The 9539-nt window shown below is 44.8% G+C and overlaps 1 long non-coding RNA gene across 1 annotated transcript; it reads right to left on the bottom strand.

Annotated features, from left to right (window-relative positions):
• Positions 1–3581: 3581 nt before the first annotated feature.
• Positions 3582–6844, bottom strand: LOC119960154. The gene is made up of 3 exons (XR_005459322.1): positions 6828–6844; positions 6100–6180; positions 3582–3993 (listed from the first exon to the last, which is right to left on the bottom strand). It is a non-coding gene; the product is annotated as an uncharacterized LOC119960154 (long non-coding RNA).
• Between the last annotated feature and the right edge of the window lie 2695 nt (positions 6845–9539).

The raw sequence follows: 9539 nt of genomic DNA, 5'->3' as shown, positions 1-9539 counted from the left end.
ACATTGACTGCCATTAAATTAACGACTGTTTTAAACCTCTGCCCCTCGATCTCTTTTGCTTCTTTAGGACATTTCTTAAAACCTACCTCTGACCAAGTGACTGGTCATCTGAACTAATATCTCTATGTGGTTCAGTGTCAAATTCTCTTTGGTATTCACATTTGTGAAGCTCTCGGGGAAGTTTAAAGGTGCTATACGAATGCAAAGTTTTGTTGTTGTGGTTAGATCATATTCAGTGGAACCTGCTATTGTTAAGCAGTCAAACGCTTTCTTGCTGTGTCCAGAGAGGGCTACAGGAAGGCTGTTGACTATATTCGGTCGTGCAAGACTTCAATGTTTAAAATACACAGAGGAAAACATTGTTATATCTTCTCTTTAAATACATAAACAGGGAAGGGGCTGAAATGAAATGTGTCCCTTTTAACCTGCACAAAAAGAGGCTCAAATTCACAGGCTGCAGGAGGAATCCGTTTGGTCCATCATTCCCCTGTTATCTCTTTGAAAGGACTCTGATTCATCCAACTGCTCAGCTCTTCCCCCACAGCCCTGTAAATTCTTCCCTTTCAAGTACTTACGCTTTGGAAAGATACTATTGAATCTGCTTTCAGGCAGATCAGAACAACTCACTGTGAAAAATGAAATCTCTTCTCCCTCTCTGGCTCCTTTGCCAATGGCCTTAGAGGGACTGGCTTTCTGTTAAAGAGCCTGTCAACCCCTCTCACTCACTTTCCCTTAAGGGCATCAATCTAACAATGAAAAGTCCACCAAATTCAAATAGATATTAATTAAATTAACTAATTAAATGTCAGTGGAGAAAGATTGTTCAGAGCGCGGCCAACCTCTGGAATGAGGACAAATGAAAGACAAGACACCTGTAGTGGTAAGAAAAAGACTATTTACTTCAAATATACATAGAAAATAGAAGCAGGAGGAGGCCATCGGCCCTTCGAGCCTGCTCCACCATTCATTCTGATCATGGTAATCATCAAATTCAATACCCTGATCCTGCCTCCACTACCCCCGGATCCCTTTAGAACTAAATCTAATTCCTTCGTGAAATTAAACAGCGTTTTGGCCTCAACTACTTTTCGTGGGAGTGAATTCCACATATTCACTACTCTCTGGTGAAGAAATTTCCCCTCACCTCGGTTCTAAAAGGTTTACCCCTTATCCCCAAACTGTAACCCCTAGTTCTGGACTCCCCCACCACCGGGAACATTCTTTCTGAATCTACCCTGTCTAATCCTGTTGGAATACGATTCTATGAGATCCCCTCTCACTCTTCTAAACTCCAATTAATATTATCCTAACCATACTTAGTCTCTCCTCATATGACAGTCCCACTATCCCAGGAATCAGCCTGGTAAACCTTTGCTGCACTCCCTCCATAGGAAGAACCTCCTTCCTCAGATAAGGACACCAAATCTGCACGCAATACATCAGGTTTTGCCTAACCAATGCCCTGTACAATCACAGTAAAACATCCTATCCTCAAATCCTCTCGCTATGAAGGCCAACATACCATTTGCCTTCTTTACTGCCTGCTGTACCTGAGCACTTACTTTCAGCGTTTGATACATGAGGACACCAAAGTCTCGCTGAGTATCCACCTCTCCCAATTTACACCCATTCAACAAATAATTTGCTTTCCTGTTTTTGCTACCAAAGCTGAAACCTCACATTTATCCACACTATACTGCACCTACCATGTATATACCCACTCACTCAGCCTGTCCAAATCCTGCTGAAGCATCTCTGTATCCTCCTCTCAGTTCACCCTTGCATCATTTATTTACTGTGTTACTGATACCGGCTCAGACCCCAATTTATATTAGGAATCCGGATGAGACCCCAATGTTTTTTAATTTATAAAACTGTGAGGAAAAGATACTTCACTCCCGGAGTGATTCCACTGACTAACAGCGATCTTTTATATTAAAACAAACTTTATTAGTAACACAATACCAACTAAACTAACATCACAGAGAATAGCTGCAATTAACAGTTAAACTATTCTTAATTACTACCTTAGACCTTTTATTCTCCAATTAATCAAAGGCTATTACTGGTCAAAAGCCACTTGGAAATAAAGTTAGCAAACACAGGGATCCTTGCTGTCCTCTATGTAGAGTTGCTTTCAGTAAAAGTGAGACACCTTTCAGGTTTCCGTCTTTGACTCATTAGTTACATTTCGCTACCCCACTAACTGTCTTATTGCCATTTTAATAAGGCTAAACACAATTCCTCAATTACTTAAACCCCGGTGAACCTTTCTATAAACTAGATTTATTCGCCCAATTTAGAGAAACAATTAAATGGTTAGATTCAATGATTATCCCATTTTTACAACATTTTAATTGCATCTTTTGCAAACATACCATCTGCCTGTATGTTAGATTTATTGTCACGTGCAGAGATACAGTGAAAAGTATTATTCTGCATACAATCCAGGCAGATCGTTCCATGCGTGAAATAACATAGGACATACGATAAATACACAATGTAAATGCATAGACATAGATATTGGGTGACGCAGAGTACAGTGATACTGTAAATATGCATTTTCAAAAATATTACTGCAATATATATAAAATTGTATGTATAATAATTTCCTACATTCATCAGAACTGTCCAGGATAAAATTAATGTATTTCATCTGCTTCTGTGGATCATTCAGTGGAAATGTGCCCTCGCTCAGAGATTCAGCCGACAGAAATTAAAATTGGGACACTGGCCAGTGCAACGAAAGAAACCTCCCCCGACCCTCCCACTTCACCACTGTCAGAATGAACGTGGGTCAGTCCTGGATGTGATTAACAGCAGCAACAGCAGAATCCAACCCCTGTAATGACTTGTGAACTCGCTGGTGTTTCTGCAAGTGGGCTGTACTTCTGAATCCTTTCCCACACACGGAGCAGATAAACGGCTTCTCATCAGTGTGAAGTCGCTGGTGTGTTAACAAGTTGGATGAATTAACAAATTTCTTCCCACACACAGAGCAGGTGAACGGCCTCTCCCCAGTGTGTACTCGCTGGTGTGTCTGCAGGTTGGTTAACTGAGTGAATCCTTTCCCACACACTGAGCAGGTGAACGGCTTCTCCCCAGTGTGAACCCGCTGGTGTCTCTGCAGGTGGATTGAATCAACAAATCTGTTTCCACAAACTGAGCAAGTAAACGGCTTCTCCCCAGTGTGAATTCGCTGGTGTCTGCTCAGGCTGGATGGATCTCCAAATCCCTTCCGACACACGGAGCAGGTGAATGGTCTCTCCCCAGAATGAACTCGCTGGTGTCTCAGCAGGCTGGACAACTGAGTGAATCCCTTCCCACAGTCAGAACAGGTATGGCCTCTCCCCAGTGTGAACTCGGGAGTGTGTGTGCAGGTTGGATGAATCTCCAAATCCCTTTCCACACACACAGCAGATAAACGGCATCTCCGAGTGTGAATTCGCTGGTGCCTCAGCAGGCTGCATAACTGAGCGAATCCCTTCCCACAATCAGAACAGGTGAACGGCCTCTCCCAGTGTGAATTCGTGAATGTGTGAGCAGTTTGGATGAATCTCCGAATCCCTTCCCACACGGAGCAGATAAACGGCATCTCAGTGTGAAGTTGCCAGTGTGTAAGCAGAATGAATGAAAGGACAAATCTCTCCCCAGTGTGAACTTGCTGGTGTTTGCGTAGACTGGATGAAGTAGTAAACCCGTTCCCTCACGGAGCAGGTGAACCGGGTGACCTCACTGGTGTGTCAGCAGATTGGATGAAGCAGTAAATCCTTTCCCACACTGAGAGCAGGTGAACGGTCTCTTGTGTGAGTAGTCGATGAGTTTCCAGCTCAGATGGGGTGAATCCCTTCCCACAATCCTCACAGTTTCCCCCTGGTGCGGGAGTCTCGGTGCTTTTCCAGTCACACTGATGGTAAAATGGCCGACTGTGTCAGATCTTGATGTGAAGTTTGGTTTGAGATTTCTTGCTGCAAATCCTCCCCTTTGAATATCCTGTTAAAGGAGTTTACAAATATCATCACTGTCAGTACAGCTCAGAAATTCAGAACAGACAATTCTAGTTACTGTCTCACACACTCTATCTCTCTCTCTCCTCCATTCTCACTCTGCTGTATCTAAGGTACACACTCCCTATTCTCCAGAAGTGCTAATTCCCGCTGATCGACAGATCGACACTCAGTTTCCTGTTCTCACCAAAGATCTTATATCCCAGAATAAGAGTAGACCATTCAGCCCATCAAACCTGCTTTTCTATTTAATAAGATCATGGCTGATCGGATTGTGACCTGAATTCATTTTCTTCCTATCACCATAACCTCGACTCCCTTTTTGATCAAAACTCTAACTGGGCCTTGTATATATTTAACAATGCAGCCTCCACTGCTCTCTGGGGAAGAGAATTGCAATGACTAACCCCCCTCTGAGGGAAGACATTTCTCCTCATCTCCATCAGAAATGGGGACCCTTTATTTTGACAATCTGCCCACTCGCTCCTGAATCCCCCATGAGGGGAAACATCCTCTCTTCATCTCCCCATCATGTTAACTCAGAATCTTATGTTTCAATATGATCACCTCTAAACGCCAATGAGTCCAGGCCCAACCTTTCCTCACAACACAGCACCTTCATCCCAGGAATCAGCCCGGTGATCCTTCTCTGAACTGCTCCCAATGCAAGAATCACCCTCCTTAGTGAAGGAGATTGAAAGTGTGCACCGTACTCCAGGTACTGTGATCTGATAGTCATTACAGAGACACGGCTGCAAGATGACAAAGGCTGCGACCTGAATATTCAAGGGTGCGTGACGTTTCAGAAGGACAGGAAACTGGGAATATGCGGAGGGACACCTCTGTTAATTAGATAGATAGAATTTACAGTGCAGAAGGAGGCCATTCGGCCCATCGAGTCTGCACCAACTCCCGGAAAGAGCACCCTACCCAAGGTTAACACCTCCACCCTATCCCCATAACCCAGTAACCCCACCCAACACTAAGGGCAATTTAGCGTGGCCAATCCACCTAACCTGCACATCTTTGGACTCTGGGAGGAAACCGGAGCACCCGGAGGAAACCCACGCACACACGGGGAGGATGTGCAGACTCCGCACAGACAGTGACCCAAGCCGGAATCGAACCAGGGACCCTGGAGCTGTGAAGCGATTGTGCTATCCACAATGCTACCGTGCTGTCATTAGTACAATAGAGAGAGTTGACCTTAGTTCTGGATATCAAGATGCACAATAAGGTTGGATATTGATAAGAAATGATAAACGTAGGAAGTCACCTGTGGGATTCGTTTCTAGGCCCCTCGAACAGTAACCACACTGTAGGGCGGAGAATACAGGGAGGAACAATGGCTTGTGAGAAAAGTACTGCAATAATCATGCGATTTTAATCTACATACAGGTTGTGCTAATCAGATTGGTAAAGGTAAACAGGCAGATGAGCTCATTTGATTTTTAAATTTAGAGTACCCAATTATTTTTTTCCAATTAAGGGAAAATTTAGCATGACCAATCTTGCGCATCTTTGGGTTGTTGGTGTGAAACCCATGCAGACACGGGGAAAATGTGCAATCTCCACACGGACAGGGAGCCGGGGCTGAGATCAAACCCGGGTTCTCAGTGCCGTGCAACAGCAGTGCTAACCACTGCAACACCGTCCCACACAGAGGGTGTTTTTGGGACAGTTTCTTAAGTCTGCTGACCTCAGAGCAAACTAGTCTCGATCACTCAATCACTGAATTGCTAGGGTGCAGAAGGCCCATTGTGTCTGCACCGGCTCTCCAAATGTGGATGACTTAGTGCCGTTCCCCGTACCTCCCTTGACAACTTCACATCTGAAATGATTGCTCAATACTGGGTTACAAAGTCCTCAGGGTTAAACCGCAGCTTCTCCTGCATCTCCATTCCAGCCAAACTGACACAACAAACCAATGGGAATTGGACAAACCTTGGAAAGAAAAAATGCTGCAAGGAAGTGAAGGACAGGGGAATGGGATGAGGCAGCATGGGTATGATGGGCTGAATGGCCTCCATCTATATTGTAATCATTCAATGATTCTGCGACAAAGGACTGTAATTGGAGGCCAGAGACTAACCTCCACAACCAACCCTCCCCAATGCAAATCAGTTCTTAATTGGTCTATCTCTGCTTCTAGACTCGGTTCCGTGAGAAACGCCTGTAACAGAATAAGAGCAAAATACTGTGGTTACTGAAAATCTGAAATAAAAGAGCAAATACTGAAAATACTCATCATATCAGCAAGTACTGTGGCAAGAGAAACAGAGTTAACATCTCCGGGTGACAGAATAAATAAACATATGAACAAGGAGCAGGAGTCGCCATTCAGCCCCTCAAGTCTGCTCCACCATTTAGTAAGATCATGGCTGGTCTGATAGTAATCTCAAATCTTCAATTGCAGGAATAAATATGGAGCAGAATTTGATGGTTAATATCAGCTGATGAGCAGAAGGAAAATGATCTCTGATGCTGGAAAAAATTCCTGACCATGGGAAAATAAAGATGGTAAATCAGCAGCACATAGCCAAGGATGGGCAGCAGTTAAATCTTCATTCAGGCACATTGGAAGAAATAACAGTAAAATACCAAACATGGTTAAAATAAATCCACTATTAGAGGCAGAAGACATCAGACAATGGCAGAGAGGTGATGAGGGAGGGCAGAGCTGAAACAGAGCAATGGGTGAACATGGATTCAGATCCACAGTGAAGGTAGCAAACCTGCCCCAGAGCCCTGGAACCAGAGCACAGATAACAAAACACACTAAAAAGTCTAAATTACAGATGAATGCTCAATAATACTCACCTCTGGAACTATTTCACTTGTTAAATTTAAACACTGCTGTTGGAGCTGCAGCTGGAGAATTCAGCAGCACTGGAATCAGAGAAAAATTGCAGTCTTCAAATCTTCTGGAGTGTGGCGGCTCGGGATTTTCACAGTAACTTCATTGCAGTGTTAATGTACACCTACTTGTGACAATAAAAAATGTGCTTATTATTAAGGTGTGCCCTGCAGCACCTTTCCCCCTCGAAAGAGGGTGGCTGTAAACCAGACCTTTCAATCAATGAGTCATACATTTTATCTCCTGGCTACTGGAACCCCGGCATGGTGGCAGAATGGTTTGCACTGCTGCCTCACAGCACCACGACCAGGGTTCAATTCCGGCCTTGGGTGATTGTGCGGAGTTTGCACATTCTCCCCGTGTCTGTGTGGGTTTCCTCTGGTGCTCTTGTTTTCTTCCACAGGTCAGGTGGGGATAGGGTGAAGAGTGGGCCCAGGAAGGGTCTTTCGAAGGGAAGGTGCAGTCTTGATGGGCCGAATGGCTTCATTCTGCACTCAGGGATTCTCTGATCAAAGAGGCCAGGATGGCCGCGCATGCGCTCTGCTCCCCGCTGAACGAAGATGGCGGCGTTGGAACTGGGCCTGATCCGGATAAAAGCCCCGCAGCTGCAAACTCGGGACCTGAAAGGTTTTATTCCGGCCGTGGGCCTTCACCGGGCGTTTATGAAGCCTCCTCACCCTTCCCACTCCCGGCTCCATTCCTCCCTCCGCCCCACCGACTCACCCCCCAAACAACCGCTCCCGCACTCAGACCTAAGTGAGCAAAGTGACACTGCGTATGCTCCACAAAGATCTCTGCGCATGTGCAGTGAATCGAGCACATTCACATCAAGGGGGTTGCTGGGTAATATCCACACCATTGCAACATCACAGTTAATACAATATAACTTGGTTACCATTTGAGATAAATTAATCTAAAAATGTAAAATTGTGAATTGGTAATCTGCTATGCTCCATTTCTCAAAGTTCTCCTGTGTGACCGTGCAGAGTTTTAAAAGCTTTTGTACTATTTCCTCTCTCTCATCCCTCCACCGAGGTTGCTGACTCTGACTGGATTCAATCACAGTCACAGGTTCTTCTCTCTTTCCTTCTCCTCCATCCATTCTGAATATTCACTGTTTTACAGAATAAAACTGCACCAATAAAAGTCATTCAGCCCATTATACCTGTACTGAATCTTTGCAAGATCCATCCAATTAATCCCACAACCCTGCTGGCAGAGTGAGGAAGGATGTTCTTGCTATAGAGTGAATGCAGTGAAGGTTTACCAGACTGATTCCTGGGCTGACGGACTGACGTATGATGAGAGATTGAGCCAGTTAGGATTATGTCGCTGGAGCTCAGGAGAGGAATCTCATGGAAGCCTATAAAATTCTAACAGTACTGGAAAGGGTAGATGTGGGAAGGATGTTCCTGATGGTGGAGGGGGGGGAGGGGGAAAGAGTCCAGCATCATAGTCTGAGGATAGGGGGCAGACCATTTAGAATTGAGATGAGGAGAAATTTCTTCATCCAGAAAGGTGAGCCAATGGAATTTGTTACTGCAGGAAGTAGTTGAGGATAAAACATTGTATGGTTTCAACAAGCAGTTAGATCCATCTCTCAGGGTAAAAGGGATCAAAGACTGGAGGGAATGCGGGGAACAGGTTACTGAGTTGAATGATCAGCCATGATCATAATGAATGGTGGAATAGGCTGGTAGGGGCGAATTGCTTCCTCCTGCTTCTATTCCCTATGTTTCTATGTAAGGCCGGAGTTTATCTTCAGGGAATCGAACATTTTGGTGCCTTTTCCAATTGTACCAGTAAATTGTGATTCACACTGAAAGGTTTACTTTCACTCAGTAATTAGAACATTTCACTTTCTCAGCACTGGCACTTTAGATCAAATCCCAATTGTTCACTTCTCTTGTAGCTGGTGTGTGGGGAAGATCATGTTCACTGTAGATCTGACAGCACAGAAACCGCACTGTGCTTCTGGATACACCCAGTCTTTAAGGAGATGAATCTTTTAAACATCACCCAAGTGAAGGTCTTCCCCTGACTCTAAGGAGTGAGATGTCCCTGTAGTTGATGCTGTCTCCTCTGTCACTGCTGTTTTTATTGCATCACACATGTTCCATGGACCAGTCTCACAGCCCAAAAGGGGAGGGCAGGAAGGTGTGACAGTCATGGGACTTTCTGTGTGAGCAGTTCAGCTGGAATTCCATCCTTGCCGGGCACCTTTCTGCTTGCTCAGCAATCAATGGCCCTTTACAACTCAAATGATGAGGGTTCCTTGTCCAACTCAACCATGACAGGAAGCTGCAGGAGAGTCAAACAGAGACTGGGAAATGTCTGTCTCACAGGAGTTCAGCTCACAGTCGGGTTCAACCCAGCGGGATATCTGTTTACATCTGTTGGTAAGAACGTCACCAGCTCCAATTTCAGCCAGGGAACTTTGGTGATGGTCGGATGAAGTGCCCTCTTGATCTCATCATACAGAGATTTCCATTGTCACAGGCAGTCTGGAATCATTGACATAGGCTGATCCAATGTTTATCTGCAGAGTGTCATCCTGATTTTTACACAACTGTCTTGGCTTTCACATGATGTAGTGTTCTCATAGTTAGGTTTATGGTGTACATCAGGTCGGCTTTGCTTTTTGCGTCAATGACAGATGTCATCTCTGCTGAGTG

This window comes from Scyliorhinus canicula, unplaced genomic scaffold, assembly GCF_902713615.1.
Source record: "Scyliorhinus canicula unplaced genomic scaffold, sScyCan1.1, whole genome shotgun sequence".
Lineage (NCBI taxonomy): Eukaryota > Metazoa > Chordata > Chondrichthyes > Carcharhiniformes > Scyliorhinidae > Scyliorhinus > Scyliorhinus canicula.
The sequence above is the reverse complement of the archived record's forward strand: the minus strand, read 5'-3'. Positions and strand labels throughout refer to the sequence as shown.